Genomic DNA, 20,430 nt, shown 5'->3' with positions numbered 1-20,430 from the left:
AAGTATTGACACCAAAAATGTTCCTGGGTAAAGCAGCTGGTCACGATTGCCTGTGGTCAGAGGTGGTTATTGAATTGAAAACTTCCATTTGTGTTTTCTCTATTTTTCTCCACCCAGCAGCCAGTGTGACCTTTAAGGCCAGTGAATTTGACCATGTTATTCTCCTCTTTAAAAGCATTGATCCTTTCCTGTACCTCTGAAGATAAATACAAAATGTTAACATGGCTTGCATACTTTCCTTGATCCAAACTTCCCGTGGTGCAAATTCTATTTCTCATCTCATTCCTTGGCCTTTGAAAAATGTCCTCAAAACTGCCTCAAAGCCATGAAGCACACAATCCTTTTCTCTTTTAGAAGTCTCCTCTTGATCTTCTACATCTGGAATAATTCCCATTTGCTCTTCAAGTCTCAGCTTAAATGCAATTTCCTGAGAGAAAGATTCCCTGACTCCTAATCTAAATTAGGTCACCCAAGTTAGTCTGTTTCATAATACCCTTACATATTCTTTTATATTATTTATCAAAATCTGTAATTATATATTTAGTCATGCATTTAAATGTGTTTCTCCACTGTACTGTAAGCTGCTTGAAGAAAATGAACGCGTCTACTTGGTTCTCCATGTAGGAAGAGGAGCATGCAGCTCAATGACTGACACATAGCAAGTCCTCAACATGTCCTTGTTAATTGAATAAGACTAATTAATAGACTTCCAGATGATCACAGTGCACATTAGTAGTGTTTAAGTTACCTTTCTAATGAAGATCTATAAACAAGATAAGAATTGGCAAATTTTAAAGAAAGAAAACTTTCCAAATTTCAGTAGATACTGTATTTTCGGCAGATACTGCTACCAGGAACATGGACCAAAGGGATGAATTGAAAAATTTTTTATGTTCATTTTCCTGGACTTCTCTGAAGCCTAGACAAAAACAGAAAAAGTCTTTGCCTGAAACACTATTTTTGTCACTTACCACCTGAAAATCTAGGTAGCCACCAGCTACTCTGAACCATTTATATTTTTGTACCCAGAAGATTAATGTCCTCCCAGCCACAAACAGGTTCTTTCTTTTCAAATCCTTGCAGAAACCAAATTTCCAATACCCTAACGTGGCTGGGGGTAGAGATTATCAACCAGTGACCAATTTTACCATGAGTCCAAGGACTGCATTATTATAGAAGGATGAAGTCAGGAAGAGCTGCGTGGACACACTGAGGGGTGCGGCCCTCTGTAGGCAACCCTGCACAGGAGGAATTGTTTTTCTTAAAGACAATTACTAATTCTGGTTTTCTAAGTCAGCTTCTGGGCAGCTTCTCTGCACTGTGTTGTCTGTCTTCAGGAAGCCCTAAATAAGTTCTCCTCTAAGTAAGTTCCTTCATTTTGCCTCTTTGTCTTGATTTGGACTTTCATGTTGAATCATTTATTTTCCCATGCCCTTTCTAATTAATTTGCCAGGCGAAATTAGTGCCAAATAAATAATGAGCTTCCAAATTAGCTGACACCATAATGACAAAGAGATTTAATTAATTTGCTATCAGAGGTCTCTACAGACAATTGTATGTTTATAGCATAAAATGATGGTATTTATTAATGTGGAAAGTTTTATTATTTTAACAGGTTGTTTTAATAACCAGACTTTAATATGGAAGTGTCCTCATTTTCATCTATGTAAACAGTGGGACTCGGGTCAGGCAAAGACCACATTGATATTCAGTAAATTTAATTTCCTATGAAGTTCTTTGATTCCACTTTAATTAGCATTAAAATAGTTGGTAACTCTCTCAACTATAATTGTTTAAGTATTCATGATAATCTTTATAATTTTAACCCACATCGTAGAGGCATAAATCTATACCAAAATCTCTATTATCTGCCTTTCACTGGATCACCATTTCTTCTTATTGAGGAAATTCTATAACTGACTTCAGTGTATGTTCTATGTCAATCTTTTCCACTATTTCCCTAAGTGGATCCTTAATATGCTACCCATTTCTATATAATCCTGGCTAGTAGAGACTGTACAATAACCAGGAAGTGCTACTTGTCAAACATATGACTAGAAAACTAATATACACCAAGAACCCTGATTTCCTTTTACAAAAAATGTAGATATTGCAGGTATAATTACCTACCCTATTAAGTCCACTATGGTTATGTAAACCACGAGGTTTCATAGAAAAAAATGAAAAGCCATGTTTTTTGAGTATTCTGTATAGTAAAGATCTTATGCTAGTATCATTTATATCTTTGTTAAGTCTTAAAAACAATCATATGTTAAGTATCTGTATAAGTAGTAAAATATCTGTAACGTACTTGCAATAAAATATATAAAGTATAAATATCTGTATCGGTAGTAACACGAATAAATCATGAAAGATCATCTTTCAAACACATCCATTCCACCTTCTAAATCTCAGACAGGTTCCTCATTGGGCTAACTCTGACCAAATCATGCACTGAGAGGCTCTGAAAATGCAGTTCTCAGGGTTACTAAGTTGACACAGCACAATCCACCACAGCTAATCCAAAGGGTGAACAGAATGAAGTCTGTGAAATAATGGAGGGATGGAGGAACGCATGCATCTTAAGACCAATGATTCAAATGGGTAACTGAGGAGGAAGGGGGAATAGAATTTGTTCAGTTTTTTAAGTGTGTGAAATAGAAATAGGTGGGCTATAAACAGCACAGTATGTCATCACTTAACATTGTTGAGAGGTTCTTGGAAACTAACTTTAAGCAAAACTACATAGAAGCAGACCAAATTTACCATAGGCTAATTTATATAAATAAAGGTTAAGTTCCTACAGCATATTTCTGGTCATGAAAGCATTACCAAACTTCTAAGACCAAAACACTTTTAATATTAAATGTTGATATAAACATGAGTTATACATACATATTGATAAAAATAAGTAAGATAATTATTTACCCAATTATTTCAGTTCAGGGAAGTGTCCTGAGCCTATGCCTGCAGCTCAGGTACAAGGCAGGAACCAACCCTGTACAGGATACCATTCCATTGCAGGGCATGCTTACTCACATACCCATACTCACATACCCATACTCACTCATATGAGGACAACTTAGACACGATGATTAACCCAACATGCACATCTTTGGGATGTGGAAAAACCTTGAATCTTGAGTACCCAGAGAAAACCCAGGCAGACATGAGGTGAATGTGCAAACTCCACATAGACAGTGGCCCAAGAAGAAAATTGATTTTTTCATCAACATTGTAACAAAACAATGTTGAACGAAACAATGTTATTCAAAGACACGCTGTATTTCAAATCAAGCTTCTGAAAATATAGGTACTTTGTGTAATAAAGAAAGGAGAGGGGTGAACACAGGTAAATAATGTGAATAATTAAAAGTGATGCTCTACCATGTGATGGAAAGTGTCTAGTACAATTGCTAGTTGATGATTCAATATATTTATCAGCAAGCTATGATTTTCTATTTGTACTGAAGAAAAAATGTTATGATTGAAGTTAAGAGAAGAGTGTGACAATCTGTGTAAATTTTATTTGGAATATCTCTGTAAATGAAGCGGTGATAAGCAGGTTAACTGGGATGGAAAACTGATAGCAGAATGTTCTCATGCTTGAGACAGGAAATATAGATTTTCGTGGGTTACTAAAATGGGAGGATTACTTAATGTTCTAAAGCTGAAATTTAACAAATAACTAATATGCATTTTTTCAGGAAAATCTTTGTGCCTCTGGGTGGATAAACTTCACAAGAAAATTCTTAAAAGGAAAAGATTAGCTGCTGACTCAAAAAATATGCCTAATAATACCTACAGCTTATTCTTGAGGATCTCTTCTCTCTCTGCCTCTCCTTATCTCAATAGATAGATGATAGATAGATAGATAGATAGATAGATAGATAGATAGATAGATAGATCCCATCACATAATCTCCTGTATATATGTATATAAAAACTTCTTACTGATTTAATCTTTACTTAAAACAAAACTGTTGTGGTAGATATTATTCTCATTTTAGAAATGAGTAAACTAGATTCAGAGAGATTAAAGAACAGGAAAGACATCATTCAGCTAATAAGTTGCAGAACTGTGATTCAAACACCAGTTTCATGCTTCTATTTTCCCTCTGCTACAAGCCACTACTTAGCCTGGCTTATGAGACTACATGCCTGCCTGCTGACATGTCTCATCATCGGTCTAGTTTTAACATCTGTGCATCTTAGGGCACACACATAGATTCTCTTCTCACCTCTGCCTCTGTCTTGCACCCTGAGGAGTCTTATGCATAGCTGGGTAGACACTGTGGTCCACAAAGCCATACTCCATCCAACCTCTCCCCAGTGCCCCCTGGCCTCCCTGTTGCCTAGAGATACATACACCAACATCATAGTCTACCTTAAAACACAGGTAAACACAGACTCTGGAGGTGGGCTTGGGATAGTCTGGGTGGGAATTTTAGGTTCCTAGGTATCCAAAGTCTGATCTATAAGAGGACCCGGGGATTTGGACTCTGTATGGATCATGTCCACTTGGCCTTGTGGGCTCCTCATTCCATGAAGTGTGGGCACAGCCAGAGAAGGCTCGGGGAGGGACAGAGTCCCTGGAAAGGAACAGCTGCCATACTTGTGCATTAATAGATAATTACCTACTCACGTCAATGTCCTCTTGGTTCACATGGAAGGCGGTAGTTGAGGGACTTTTTGATCCTCTCCCTACTTCTGCTCTACACATGGTAAGCTACATTTGAGGTAAAGAGAGAGAGAGAGAGCAGTTAAAAAAAAGAAGTGTCAGTTGAATCCACAAAATTTACTCTAAAATTTTTGAAGAATTCTGAGCTGTGTTTGCTACATGGCAAATCTAAAAATCCTCCCAGCAGATGCTTAGAAATGAGCCAGTGAAAAAGAACAAAGCCCATTCCATTGTAAGCCAGCCTGCCAACATACTCCCTGGAATCAGCCAATAATTCATGCAGTGATGCTACTTACCAAATTGTTCTGTGTCCTTCCTCTTATATTCATCTTGAGAAATATCTCAGGCTCCAATCAGTGTCAAAATTGAATAATTAAGAATTAAGACTCCAAGAACTCACTGTCTGAAAACACATCATCTCATGCCTTTTACCAATGTTACTTACAAAATGTTTTTTTTTTCTTTAATGTAAATTGACATAAATTGGATGAAGGGAAAAACTTAAATGGCTTCCTGATATTTTTTATACTGAAAACATACATAATGTAGGCTCTGCCAGGAAGAACATATAGAGCACAGAGGTTTCTACAGTCAGTCTTCATTGGCAGTCTGAACTGGTTCTGAGTAAAAAATTCATAATTTGGAAAATAGGTCTGAAACTCATCTATAGTTTTGAGAAATTACCATATTTACCTAAGGTGATATCAGCTAAAACTTCAGAATAAATTTTATCTAATGCAATCACTTTGCATTTAGGAACATAATATAGGTATCAAAGCTAAAGACTGAAGAGAAACTAAACTCTGTAGTTGGAAAAAAATTGTCATAAAGTCTTTATAATAATCATTGTTTTAATAAATGCATCTATTTTAAGTTTAAGGGAAGAGCTATGTTTAAATTGCCATGAACAGTTGGTGAAAATATTGATGTAAGATCCCTTCCTGTTTTTCCTAATTACAGTGAAAAATTAAATCAATTTTCATGAGGAAGCAGTCACTAAGGACTGTAATGAAAAGAGAATGAAACAATTTAAACAAATACACATTTAGGGCTCAAAACATAACTTAAAGCAAAGACCCTCCTTGACAAATTTACCTAATAATCCAATGTAGGCATTAACCATTAATTGCCATTGGCATTTAGCTATTGCACAAGATTAAAACGTTTATAGAAATATTCTATATTGATGGTTTCACGGATCATCAAAGTCATCTACAGCAGTGATTCTCAAATTTTAGTGTGCATTCAAATCACCTGGCAATCTTGTTAAAATGAAGATGCTGGCTCAGTAGGCCTGGGCGTGGGGCCTGGGATTCCGCATTTTTAAGACACTCCCACGTGATATTCATGCTGCTTGTTTATGTATGACACTTTGGGTAGCAAAAAGCTAGAGACCTAAGTAGGTTTTCACAGATTCTAAAGCCCCACTCCTAGAGATTCAAACTTAGTGCAAAAGAACTTGAAAATTTTTTCATTTTATAGATGAGGAAACTGAAGTTCAAAGAGGTATAGTGACATCATGGTCAGTGGTCAAGTCAATAGTAGACCAAAAGCCTCCTAATTCCAGTAAAAGGCTGTTTTATCTACACAGCAATGCCTCCCATATCATGAGAACCTTCTGTGTTTTACAGTCAGGATGTTCCACCTGTGTAGTTACACAGGGCTTCATGCTAAGAAGGGCCTCATTCTTGGGGTCCAATGCTCTGTGGTTGCCATCTTGAAATTTTTTTTTTATTTTTATTTTTATTTTTTGAGACGGAGTCTCGCTGTGTCGCCCAGGCTGGAGTGCAGTGGCCGGATCTCAGCTCATTGCAAGCTCCGCCTCCCGGGTTTTTACGCCATTCTCCTGCCTCAGCCTCCCGAGTAGCTGGGACTACAGGCGCCTGCCACCTCGCCCGGCTAGTTTTTTGTATTTTTTAGTAGAGACGGGGTTTCACCGTGTTAGCCAGGATGGTCTCGAACTCCTGACCTCGTGATCCGCCCATCTCGGCCTCCCAAAGTGCTGGGATTACAGGCTTGAGCCACCGCGCCCGGCCGCCATCTTGAAATTTTTAATAACTTCATCTTTGAATTTGTGCTTTGTAATTCAAGTCCAATGGGAAAATGGAGCATGTGGAAAGGGAGGGCTTGGAGTGTCAGCTCACACATGCTCTTTCCATGTGTGATTATCGGCTACTTGCCACCCATCCCTGGTGCCCCAGGATCTACTTGTCCTTCCTTTTTTATTTCTTTTTTTATTCTATTGTTGCCAGACTCTATCAGTAGCAGTTCCAGGTCACATTCGTGAGAAGAGGCTCACATTCCGCTAGCAGTGTTCACCTGCTGTGCAGGTCTGAGTATGGATGTGGGGAAGGTTAGGGCTGAGAGTATCCCACAGTGGCCCAGGTTAGGGCACAATGGCAGTGTCCAACACCATAGTATGATTGTTAGGTGGCTTGTCACAGGCCTCTCAACTCCCCTAATGCAAGTACCAACTTGTATCTTTGGAGGATTAAATCCCATGGACACTGGGCTGGTGAGAAGAAGTTGGAATTCCCCCTGCTTGTCTGCAGCCTTGAATTATCACTTTGCATTGGCTCTTTTTATGGTGAATTTAATCCTCTAATAGGACTGTAACCAGAGGATGTCCTGGAAATATCTTCAAGGAAGTGATTTTAGTCAGCTTTTATGGACTACACTCCAGATAGTTACCAGATTATTGATTTAAACTATAGAAGCCTTTTTAATTACTACTGTAAACAGTGTTTCCATGGTGATATAGCTGTTGGTTTACATTTTGATTTTGTGCTTTTTTGAGATATAGTATAGAGTGAGCCAACTGGGCACATCGTATGGTTGGTTTCATAAAACTATCCTTCCTATTGGGAATATTTTGTTAGAGTGCTGTCCTGTGGTAGAAATTGCAATCTCTCCTCTCCTAGAAAAGAATGAGGTACACTTTGGGGAACCCATGAGATGCCATGACAAATTCCTTCCATCCTTTGCTTTCTTTTGTGTGCCCCCAAATCTATCACGTGGGCAAGGTTACAGAGGGATAGCCACTGATAGAAATATCCCCTCTACTCCATCTTCCAGGTCAACAGGTGCCGAAAGAGGCAATCCTAACTACACTTACGTGTTTATCTTTAGTGAGAGCATGCAGTGCTCCTTGTCATTAGGCCTCACCAAAAGTAGAACACCAGAGACAGCTTTGTAACCTGAGAAATGGCCAGAAGGATCACAAGGGCCCGAGCACCTGGCTGTTTAACAGGCTGTATCCTCGGAAGCTAGGTCAAAATTGTTTTTCCTAACAAAATCATATATGATGTCCATGTTTCTGCCTCAGGAGAAATTTATTTTCAATTAATTTCTGAATGCAACCAGGCAATGTGCAATCATCTCAGTACACATAGAGAAGCAGAATGAAGAAAGTAGAAAACAGAGGTGCTACAGCTAGCCAGAGTACTAAGGAAACAGGTAAGAAAGAGAAATTATTGGACTAAATACTAATTAGAAAGTGGCATTTACAGCACCTACTTGATGGTGAGGAGATACTCCTTAGAGATACTATCTGTAAGATCTTGGCAGGGCACAGTGGCTCAGGCCTGTACTTTGGGAGTCTAAAGCTGGAGGATCACTTGAGACCAGGAGTTTGAGACCAGCCTGGCCAACATGGTGAAACCCCGTCTCTAATACAAAAATTAGCCAGGGATGGTGGCACATGCCTGCATTTCCAACTACTCAGGTGGCTGTGGCATGAGAATCTCTTGAACCCGGGAGGTGGAGGCTGCAGCGAGGCATGATGACACCACTGTACTCCAGCCTGGATGACAGAGTGAGACTCTGTCTCAAAAAAAAAAAAAAAAAAAAAAAAAAAAAAGAAAGAAAAAAGAAAAGAAATATTATCATAGTAATTACAGATTGTCAAGACCTAAAAATTTTTAAATATCGTAAGGAGCACGGTTCCCAACCTTTTGGGCACCAGGGACCAGGGACTGGGAGTGGGATGGGATGGTTTTGGGATGATTCAAGCACATAACATTTATTGTGCACTTTATTTCTATTATTATTATATTGTAATATATAATAAAAAAATGATACAACTCACAATAATGTAGATTCAGTGGGAGCCGTGAGTTTGTTTTCCTGCAACTAGACAGTCCCATCTGGGGATGATGGGAGACAGGCATTAGATTCTCATAAGGAGTGTACAACCTAGATCCCTTGCATGCACAGTTCACAACAGGGCTCCTGATCCTATGAGAATCTAATGCTGCCCCTGATCTGACAGGAGGCGGAGCTCAGGCGGTACTGCTCACTCACCTGCCTGCCACCACTCACCTCACCTCCTGCTGTGTGGCCCACTTCCTAACAGGCCATGGGACTGGTCCATGGTCCAGGGGTTGGGGACCTTTTTTTTTGTTTTGAGACAAGGTCTCACTCTGTCACCCAGATTGGAGTGCAGTGGCATGATCTTGGGTCACTGAAACCTCAGCCTCCCAGGTTCAAGCAATTCTCGTGCCTCAGCCTCCCAAGTAGCTGGGCTTACAGGTTGTGTACCACCATGCCTGGCTAACTTTTTAGTAGAGACAGGATTTTACCATGTTACTCAGGCTGGCCTCAAACACCTGGCCCCAAGTGATCTGCTGGCCTCGGCCTCCCAAAGTGCTGGGATTACAGGTGTGAGCCACACCACCCCACTGGGGACTTTTGTTATAAGGGAACTGACACAAAATTGACCCTGTGGCACAGACTGGTGTGCAGCAATAACAATGAGGGGCCCAAGAGAGGATCATCAGAATTGAGGAAACACAAGCAGAGAATTCAGGACAAAGCTAAGACCAGCATTCTGAAAGCCACTCCTAACTCCAACTCCTCACTGCCAACTTAAAGACAATTTGTATTTCATGTGAGAATGTCTTTTTCAAGTTGTTTTTAATTATGCTTATTAAGTACATCATAATTATGTAGCGATTCACATTCTCCACAAAGTGTGATATCCTCAAAATTCTTCCATGGAGTCTTGTCAAAGGAAAATGAACTAGAAGGATCACACTTAACTACTGTGGGCAAAAATTTTTTGGCAAGAGAAGTAAGCAGATTCCTTATGGAATGTTGCCTGTACCAGACTTATTTCTGCAAGACTGTGTTATGCACGGCACAGTGTCACCCAACCATTAGGCCCTTTTCATTTATTCACTGAATTGCCCACAGGGCTACAGTGTTGGTCTGATATAACAATTACAGAATTGAATGATAGGAAATTCTGCCTCTAAATCAGTTGGTCTCTGAAGGCCCAACAGAAATGGGTAAAGCAACTGCTAAGAATAGCCAGTGGGAAAAAAGGACAGCCCAGGATATTCTCCCATCTCTTTCCTCAAAACAAACAAACAACAACAAAACTATGAATAAATGAATTTCAGTGATTTTTCACATCACACTTCAAAGCTCAAAGAGAAAGAAGTTTAATCTACGTAAAGGTACTGATTTCAGAATTTTAGTGAGAAAATATAATCTTTAGCAGAGATGAGAAAAAGGCACATTTGTCGTCTCTTATTCCTGCTGTGTAAACCTTCATAGTAAACCAACACTACTAAGGAAAGAATGCAATGAAATTCTGGAATGTACCTTTGACTAGCTCCAAATTTGTTAAATATAATTTTGTAGCTTACTACATTTGTGGTGAAAATGATCTATATTGTGTTTAAATAACTTTCTTAGAGAACTATTTTACTTAAGAGTTTTTATTGGGAATGCTGCTAAATTTTATAAAATGATATTCATCCATGTATAGATACAATTATAAATTATAAGCTTTTTGTTATTTAATCTATTTACTTGATTCATATTATGATACTAAATAACACTTCTATAAGCCCTACCTATTTTTATTTTGGAATATTACTAGGTTCACTTTCTAATATTTTATTAGGCAATTTTGTATCTTTCCTAAAAAGTAGCTATGTTTTGCTTTTTTTGTTGGTTGGTTTACAAGGTTCTAGCATCAGAATTATGCTGGCTTCATGAATAAAGTAAGAGTCTTTTAGTCTCTTTGGCCAGGGATAATTTAAATATTACATAATTACCTGTTCTGTATTTTCTGTGAGCTTACTGAGTATGTGCTTTTTAAAGGCTATATCTAAAAAAATCTCCTATCTCATAATTTTGAACATATCTATTAATATTTTTTCCATTTCTTCATAGGTCAATTTTACTAAATTTTCCTACATTTTCAAATTTGTTTTCAGTATATTGCATGTGATGTTTCTTATTATTAAATTAAATATTTTTTAGATCTATAGTTTTGTTTCTTTTCTCAATCCTAATTTTGTAAGTTTCTGACCTCTCTTTTTTTTTTTTTTTTTTTTTTTGAGACGGAGTCTCAGTCTCACTCTGTTGCCAGGCTGGAGTGCTGTGGTGTGATCTCGGCTCACTGCAATCTCCATCTCCTGGGTTCAAGCAATTCTCCTGCTTCAGCCTCCTGAGTAGCTGGGACTATAGGCATGTGCCACCACGCTGGCTAATTTTTGTATATTTAGTAGAGACGGGGTTTCACCATGTTGCCCAGGATGGTCTCCATCTCTTGACCTCATGATCTGCCCGCCTTGGCCTCCCAAAGTGACTTCTCTTCTTAATCAGGCTCAAGGCAACTTTTCTGTTTTATTGGTCTTTTCAGACTTTTATAGTTTGTTATTTCTACTTTTCACTTTTATAGTTTGTTATTTCTACTATGTTGTTTTCCTTTCCATTTACTTCATGTTTACCCTAATCTATTCTTTCTTCTAGGTTTCTTTTGGTTTATTTTATTGTTCTTTTTATTAACTTCTTAAAATGAGGTATGCATTTCTCTATATTTTTGTCTTTATTCTTCAGTATTTAAAGCTATACATTTCCTTTTAGTGTAGCTTTTACTATATTGGCATAAATATATATATATATATAGTGATTGCCTCTAATCTATAAATATTGAAGGATGTTAATCTTTTTGGTCATATATTTATATTGTTGCTTTTTTAAATTTGACATTACAGAATATGACCTATGTAATCTCTACTTTTTAAATGTAAAGCTTTCAAGCAAATGTATGATATTTTTTATACATGGACATAAGAAAGATTGATTATATATATGTACGTGCGTGTGCAGAGATTTTATATATACACATACATGAATATATTCATGTATACATTTGCATATTATAATTTATCTACTGTTATTCACTTTCTCACCTTCCTTGCCTGATTTTGACCTTTAATCTTAAAATAATTTCATTAAATATATACTATAGTTTGATGTTTCTCATCTCTCCTTACATTTTCAATATAATTTCTTTATAAATATTTAGCTGTTTTGCTAAATGTATATTGTTATGATTGCTATATCAACATGAATTGTGCCTACTATGATTTTAAAAGTCCCTCTTTACACTGCTTTTTACTGTTGAGCTTATATCTAAGATTTTCTGAAGAAATATTGACATTTTTGCCTTTCTTAATGTTTGCATTTGCCTAGTGTCTCTTGGCTTTTCCCTTTATTTTCAACTGTTCTTTATCACTTAGTCTGAAGCAAGTTTCTTGTCAACAGCACATTGCTCGATTTTGTTTTTTTAACCTAATTTGACAGCTTTTGTCTTTTTATAGAATATTCAGTAAGAGGATTCAGTTTTCCAAATGAACTAGAGCACAGAAGGGGGACTGCCTCTGCATATTTAAGTAGATTGTATTCCAAAGATATGAACACTGTTGAGGCAGGAGAACTAACTAGCTTCTTACATAGAAAGGTGTTTCTATAGGGAATGCTCCACAGAATTCCAATTAATTATTTCACAGATTAAAAGAGTCACCAGGGTTCCCTTGTAACATTTCTCATCAAAGAGTGTTCTATGGGGAAGAGATAAAACCTAAACAGTCCAGGAAGCTGAGACAAGAAACTGCAAAAAAAAAAAAAAAAAAAAGAGCAACAAGATAATATAAGTCACCACTGAGCCAATTAAGGAGCAGGAGATGCAGCAGCATGTCCCAAACAAAACTGATTGGAGGTCAAGTGTGGACAACCAGATCAAGTTCTTGCCCAGCTAATGTATCCCCAGGTGTGAACCGAGTAACATGAAGAAAGGCATCCTCCTGCCACCTCCTGGTGAGTTAACAAGGCAGGAACACTGCAGGATGCAAAAATAACAGGCAATGCCAAAAGCAGAGGTGGATCCAGTTTTGTAGGGACTGAAGTTTAAGCTGTTACTGGGGGCGGGTTGCAGGGGTACGGGGCTTCTTTAAGAACAAGAATACAAAATTAGGTACAAACTTGAATATTTATTGAGATAAGGAAAGCAATCACAACAAATGACAGGGTCCTTGGAGATTCAGATCTTTCTCTTCAGATCTCTTTGGACATGTTAACAGAAATGATTTCATGGAAATGTTTTCTGATTATAGCCAAGTGTTCCTTCTTCACATAGAACACCTGACAACTACCATCTCTCTCAAGGGTCTTTTAGGTGAGAAGCCACTTAAGTTTTTAAGACCAATTAGCCTCTAGGTAAATCTGCCTGTGTTCAAAATGTTGGCTTCTATGGGAGTAAGGGTAAGAGACCCATCTGCTCAGTGCAGAATAAACCAGGCAGCCAGACCGGGAATATAGAAAGCAATCCGGAAAAAAAAAAAAAGAAAGAAAGAAAAAAGGTTGCCATCAGGATGTGGTAGAAAAAAAATCAGTAAACTCAGATTTACCCATCAAAAAAGTCAGGTGATTTGAGGACTCTGGCATCAATGCATAATTTCTGAATCTTTACAGTTGGTTATGGCATACCTTATTGATTATTAGGGAAACAGTGAAACAAGCATAACTCCTGAGAAAAATACACTGAGGAAGGAGATTTTAGGACCTGTGAAAGGTGGACTTTTGGCAGCATAACTTGCTTTCCCAAAAAAGATGGGGCGAGATTCTATAAAGAGGGAGGAACTAAATTAAAGCTTGGCCAACTTGGTGAACTTATACTAGAGCAATCCTAAGCTCACTCAGTCAAATCTTTTTACCTTGTCATTAACTAAATATAAATCAATTATGAAAGTTCTGAAGGAGCTACAGTACAGTTCAAAGATTGCTAAACCCATATGAATGAACTAGTCACATTCATTTTTTTTTTTTTCTTATTTTATTTATTTTTTTTAGATGGAGTTTCACTCTTGTTGCCCAGGCTGGAGTGCAATGGTGTGATCTTGGCTCACTGCAACCTCCGCCTCCTGGGTTCAAGCGATTCTCCTGCCTCAGCCTCCTGAGGAACTGAGATTACAGGTGCCTGCCACCATGCCCAGCTAATTTTGTATTTTTCGTACAGACAGGGTTTCACCATGTTGGTCAGGTTGGTCTCGAACTCCTGACCTCAGGTGATCCACCCACCTTGGCCTCCCAAATTGCTGGGTTTACAGGCACGAGCCACTGCACCCAGCCTACTAGTCACATTCTTATGCAGTCAGTGAGGCTAGTATAAAGAGCATGACCCATTTGGTGAATCAGATCAAGTTCTCTAAAGTCCAGTGTCCCAGCTCAAGATAATGTGAAGTCATTTAAAGGAAGTTGATTAACTGAAATTCCTTGTTGCAGAATCAGTAGAAAAAGACAAAAGCTTTTGATGGGATTATGCTGAATTCAATGTCATGGAACCAAACTGGAAATTTTCTGGTGAGGCATCTTCCTGAATCTTTAGGCTTTGCCAGGCTTTGCTTCTAAGAGACTACTACCCACCAATCCCTTCCCTGGGTAGCTGGAAAATTAGAGACCTTAACTTGCAGTGTGGCCTGGATTAGCTGGGGAATTGGGTGAGCTTCAGTCAGGTCATGTACCAGGAGTGCAACCTCATCTAAGGTAGTGGAAGAAATAATGTCAGCTGAGGCTGGGCGCGGTGACTCACGCCTATAATCCCAGAGTTTGGGAGGCCAAGGCGGGTGGATTGTCTGAGATCAGGAGTTCGAGACCAGCCTGGCTAACATGATGAAACCCTGTCTCTATTAAAAATACAAAAAAAATTAGCTGGACATGGTGGCAGGCACCTGTAATCCCAGCTACTGGGGAGGCCAAGGCAGGGGAATCGCTTGAAGCTGGGAGGCAGAGGTTGCAAAGAAAGAAAAAGAAATAATGTCAGCTGAATTAGCAACACTGAGTTAGGCTCCTTGACCTAAGAAAAAATCCTGTGTATCTGCCATGAGTCTCTTATGTGTATGCATAGTGTTTTCTATGCTTTCTCAGTCTTTATAAATACGGGCTCTTCTTCCATTCCTGATTTACAGGTGATTCTCTGCTAGGGACTTGAACTTTACTTGACAACCCGTTGAACATGCCAAAACCCTTGTTCTAGAGAATGGGCCCAATGTGTCTCAGTTTTATCTGTGTCCTGCTCCATACTGATGGACCTCATTTTCCAAAGAGACTCTTAGATCTATAACTTCTTGAAAGAAGAGTTTCCAAATTTTGCAAATGTCTGTTAGCCCCTGTTATTGTGCCAGCTATATTCCTTCCCACTGGCAGCATCAAATAAATTTTTTTTTATATATAGCTGAGGTTACATGGTTACTTGTACAGAACCCTGAACTCTGAACAGGTTACTTGTACAGAACCTTGGACTCTGAAGTCTGAGAAGTATAAATCATTCAATTTTTGTGTGTGGATTTTTGTGGAGATAAATCATTAAATCAGTTTTTGTGCCAGTTGATATTTATTATAAACTTTCCTGTGTAAGAATCGAACATTAACAAAATTTGCCTTTGGTGTAACATTTACCTGGGGAGAAATGTTTTAAATGTTAAGGAGAAACTCCATTTTAAAATATTATTCACTATATACGTTTTATTGAAAAAAAGTATCTGCTATTAAGATAGATTTATGGCATGTTTAGCTGGTCAATTTCTGTAATTTTAAATTTTTATTTATGGGGCCTAGCTACCAGATCATCGTTAGAGAGGATATTTGGAATATAGATTAGTCACTACATTTGTGAAGGTTTAGGAAGTATTTACTGAAATGAAAGACATAACCCTAGATGTTTTAAATGAAGATTAAGAGCTCAATCTAAATATAGGAAAGTTGAACAAATGTCAAAAAGATTCATGGTGGAGCGTAAAACCGTACTCAACTCTAATTGTAATTGTCAGGCAAACTGTAAATTCCATTGTTAATTGTGTAATAAATATAATTTATCGAATGTTTACTATGTTTCAGGCACGATTTTAAGCGTTTTGCATGAACTCTAATTCACTGAAATGTAACAACCTTATAAGGTAGGGACTATCATTACATTTTCCAATTACAATGTTTTAAAATAAAAATATTGATAAGTATATTACAAAGCCAATTTAGTTTTAATTATATGTTGAATCACAATGGGAAACTACTTTTTAAGATTGTGCTTTTCAATATTATTTAAGATAGAAATAAAATTATAACTGATTATTTTTTATAGTCATTGCTATAAAATCCCATCAAGTCTCTATAGAACTGACATACAGAATTTGATGTATTTCTCTGTGGTTATTTTTGTTGTAATCACCATAAACTGTGAAATTAGAAAGGCCTGGCCACGACCAAAATAAAGTAAATTGACAATTTTTAAAAGTTTGACATGTCTTAAATTGTGTCATTTTGCTTGGAAATCTATTTTAACAGTATTAAGGAAAGTCTGGAATATAATGTGCATAGAAAAGTGATGACCAAAATTCATAAATGCTCAGGCACCACTGATGTCAAACACATAGCACTGTTTTAAAATAACAAGGTGAGTACAGAATCTAATACTCCTTTATGCCCAATGGATACACCAGAAAGAAAAAAATACCTCCAAGCCAAACTTGAGTACCAGTATTCACAAATTCAAAGAACACTATATCTAAGCTCTGATTGTAAAAACATTTTTAAAAGAACATTTTCTCCTCCATTAATTATGTCAATTGCTTCCCTAGCAATTTACATTCATGAACCTTGGTTTCCAAGGCATTTTATAATGACATCATAAATGAATGAACAGAGGCTTTTCAGCCTTCCCTTTATGTGAAAATGGTTAAGGGCACCTTTTAAGTGTTCCCATTGTTCTATTACTGTGTATTTCCTCTGAGAATAATCGCATTACCTTTGCCTACTGCAGGATATCCTTGAAAATAAAAACCAAGGTTTTATCTCAGTGGTAAATGTTCTGAAAGCCTGAGACAATCATTGCTGTACTTGCTAATTCCCTTGCTGAATCCCATGACCTTCATTGTCATCAATCTGGGAGAACAGCTTTCAAACAGTACCATTTTGGTGACTGAAAGTAAAATGTTTGTGCAAACCACCACAAGTCACATAACTCTATTTACATGTTAACAGAATAGCAGAACAGTCAACCAGAAGTTGCCATTAAGATCTCTCATACTGTTTGCATTACTTGAGGTGGTATATGTTTCCTAAAATAGCTAAACGCATTAATAATGCCCTATTTCAGTCTCAGCTAATCCACTTATATAATGTGACTACTGGAGTATTACATATCAGTCTTTCTCCCTTTTTATTCCATCCTGGGTCCTGGTCCAGATTCTGTCATGCCCAGGTCATTCTTCTTATGGAATAAGGTAGAAGATATTGGATGTGATATAAATTACCACTCTTAAACTATAAATTACTTGTGTCAGGGCCCTGCCAAGACTCTTAGTCAAATGAAGTCCAATGGGTCAGGCTGAGTACTGACGTATCTTTCAAACAAAAAGGATATGCAAATTCCAGCAATCTTCTCTGTAGACATAATTTATTTCTTTTTATCAATTACAACAGGTCCCTGCAGGGCCATGTCACCCAAAATAATGTATCAGATGTAAGGACTTGTCTTTTCCTCATTTACTTCTTGGACCTACTTAGAAAACTGGGGCAGCATTTTTTTGTTAATATTGTCTTAAGTGCATGATCTAACTTGGAAAGGTAAATTTTAATACTAAGGATCAAGGCATTTTTTTGGCTTTAATCAGCTCTTAGTGATCTTTATTTAAATATAACAATACATTAAACTTCTATTTTAAAAATTAAAAATCTTGTTTCTCTGCTCTTTCTTCTAGCAGTACACTAAATGCTATTACAGGAATGACAATAAAGCTTTAAGTTCACATCTTAGTCTTTTTTCTGTTGCTACAACAGAATATCACAGACAGGATAATTATGAGGAAAAGAAATGTATTTCTTATAGTTCTGGATGCTGGGTAGTCCAAGATCAATCAGTCACATCTGGTGAGGACCTCTTGCGGTGGGAACACTGCAGAGACCCCAGGTGGCACAGGGCATCACATGGTGAGGGGACTCCCAAGACATGGCAAAACTGGCCTTTTATAACAGTCTCAGATAATTAACCCATTCCCCATTAGTAACCCATTAATTCATTAATCCATCCATTTGTGAATGGATTTATCTGTTCATGAGGGCTCTGCCTTCCAAAGGTCCCACCTCTCAGCACTGATGCAATGGGGATCAAGTTTCCAGCACATGAACTTTTGGGGGACATGTTCAAACCATAGAAATCCACATAGACAAATACAGAAAATAATATTGCAGCATAAAAGCTTGTATTTGGGAGAAGTGGGTGCATGGGGAGATATAACTGACTTCTCAAGGTAAAGAGAGCCCAACCTGAAGTGCCTCCTGACAAGAATACTATTGACAAGTGGGCAAATTCATTTATGAATATTGTGCCTAGGACTTGGAGACACAAGGTACTCAAGTTGGCAAGAATTAAACAGAAGAATTGCTTGAAAACAATATATAAAGCAGAGAGAGTCCCTGAACTCTCTCTTACTTTAAAAGGCCAAGTAGTTAACTCTTCTTTATCCATGTCCCACTCCTGGGCAGGGGATCAAATTTTTACTCTCTGGAGAAACTGACCTAAAGAAAGTCTGGACAAACAACATTAAAATAAGGCAGGAATAAAGGCCAGTGTCTGAAAACAGAGGGGATATACGCATGGCGGAATTCCAGGGGACTGTGACAGTCTAGAATGTCTTCACACTGAATGTTGGTGTGTTCAGAGGATCAACATATTTTACCACTACTCCACTTCCATGCTTGAAAAGAAGACCGAAAGATTTAAAAGATTCTCCCATATTTACATTGTGGAGTTCCCCCAATCTACTGTCAGCGCATTTTCTAATTACCCCATAATGACATTTTTTCCACTAACACAAAATTCCTACTTAGTAAACTTTAGTAAATAAGAAGTAGAAAACCAAGCAGTCACCAGAAATTTGAGGAAAGCTTTCCAAAAAAAGAGTCAAAGCAAATAGAACAAGGGATATCATATTTGAAAATCTCAAATTATAACCCTCTAATTGAAATCATTAGAGAGACAAAGTTAAATTACATACATAAAGGGAAAATGAATGCTATGACAAACAAATAATCAGAAAAGAGTAAAGAATTTTGAAAATGGAAATATAAGGGCCAAACTAATTAAAAAAATAAATAGTAGAGTTTTGGGTTTAAATAAGATTGAATAAGCATAGATAAATCCATTCACAAATGAATAGATTAATGAATTAATGGGTTACTAATGGGGAATGGGTTAATTATCTGAGACTGTTATAAAAGGCCAGTTTTGCCATGTCTTGGGAGTCCCCTTACCACGTGATGCCCTGTGCCACCTGGGGTCTCTGCAGTGTTCCCACCGCAAGAGGTCCTCACCAGATGTGACTGATTGATCTTGGACTACCCAGCATCCAGAACTATAAGATTAAATAAGACTGAATAAGATTAAAGATTGAATAAGATTTAAATCTTTCAGTCTTCTTTTCAAGCATGGAAGTGGAGTGGCGGTAAAATAAGCACATTATCCCTCCTCTCCCAAGAAATACAAATAGAAGCCTAGATCGAATGCAGTAGACAGCAATCTGAGGACTCTCAACAGTAAATTGTAGCAGGTAGATTGGGTAAGAAAATTAGAATTGAAAATACTAAAAACTCAAGTGGTACATTTTCTGTTTTCATTTTGTTTTGTTTTGTTTTCTTCTATATAATACAGTCTCAAGTGCAGTCAAATCCTAAAACTATATACTAAGCATGGACAGAAATACATCCAAAAGAATATCTGTCTGTCTCTCTCTATTTTTTTCATCAGAAAAGCAGGAATAGGAACCTTTATGGGACAGAGACAGTATCCTTAGGTTTTTGTTTCATTTCGTTTTCCTGTTCTATCCAGATTGCGGGTGTGTTTCAGTATTGAAGATGCATGTCAGCTGAGGAGTAGTGTGTGGTGAGCATAACAAATACCTAAAACTTTCGGGAAGGTGAATCCTTCTCTCTGACCATGGGAACTATGGTCTGAAGATGAATGCCAATCCCAAGATAATTCAAATATTGAAATTATGAAACAATGACTTCCAAATTAGCTATGATAATGGAATCTACAAGCTAGGGTCTAATACCCTCAAAACAAATGGAAAGAACATCTTAGCAGGGAAATAAAAGGTATAAATGAAAATAATGGAAATTTAGAACTTACACGTATCCAAAATTTGAATTATACTTGATTGCTGCAGTTTGTCACGGTTACTATGCGACTGAACGAAGGGGGACGAACGCAGAAATGAAAACTTAAAACAAAAGTAACTATTTTAAAGGAAAGGGCCAGGGGAAGAAGAAGAGGCCTCCCTGTTTCTAGTGAGCAAAGGCAGAAGCCCTGAGCTTCTACAGCTCTTTGTATTTATTGGGTAGAAAGAGCAGGGAGGAGGAGGTAATGATTGGTCAGCTGCTTAATTGATCACAGGTTCACAT

General features: G+C 37.6%; 2 long non-coding RNA genes across 2 annotated transcripts in view; one reads left to right on the top strand and one right to left on the bottom strand.

Moving 5' to 3' along the window:
* LOC103878252 overlaps positions 1–20,430 on the bottom strand; it is a 165,265-nt gene that overhangs the window by 93,939 nt on the left and 50,896 nt on the right. Inside the window, exon 2 of the long non-coding RNA XR_002517541.2 lies at positions 4,637–4,728. This is a non-coding gene — a long non-coding RNA (uncharacterized LOC103878252). The remainder of the gene's footprint in view (positions 1–4,636; positions 4,729–20,430) is intronic.
* On the top strand, positions 11,437–20,140 carry LOC103878254. The gene is made up of 4 exons (XR_638349.4): positions 11,437–12,795; positions 14,260–14,337; positions 15,871–15,929; positions 19,856–20,140. It is a non-coding gene; the product is annotated as an uncharacterized LOC103878254 (long non-coding RNA).

This window comes from Papio anubis, chromosome 13 (genome assembly GCF_008728515.1).
Source record: "Papio anubis isolate 15944 chromosome 13, Panubis1.0, whole genome shotgun sequence".
Taxonomy (NCBI): Eukaryota; Metazoa; Chordata; class Mammalia; order Primates; family Cercopithecidae; genus Papio; species Papio anubis.
Note: the sequence above shows the minus strand (reverse complement) of the source record. Positions and strands in the feature narration are given on the sequence as shown.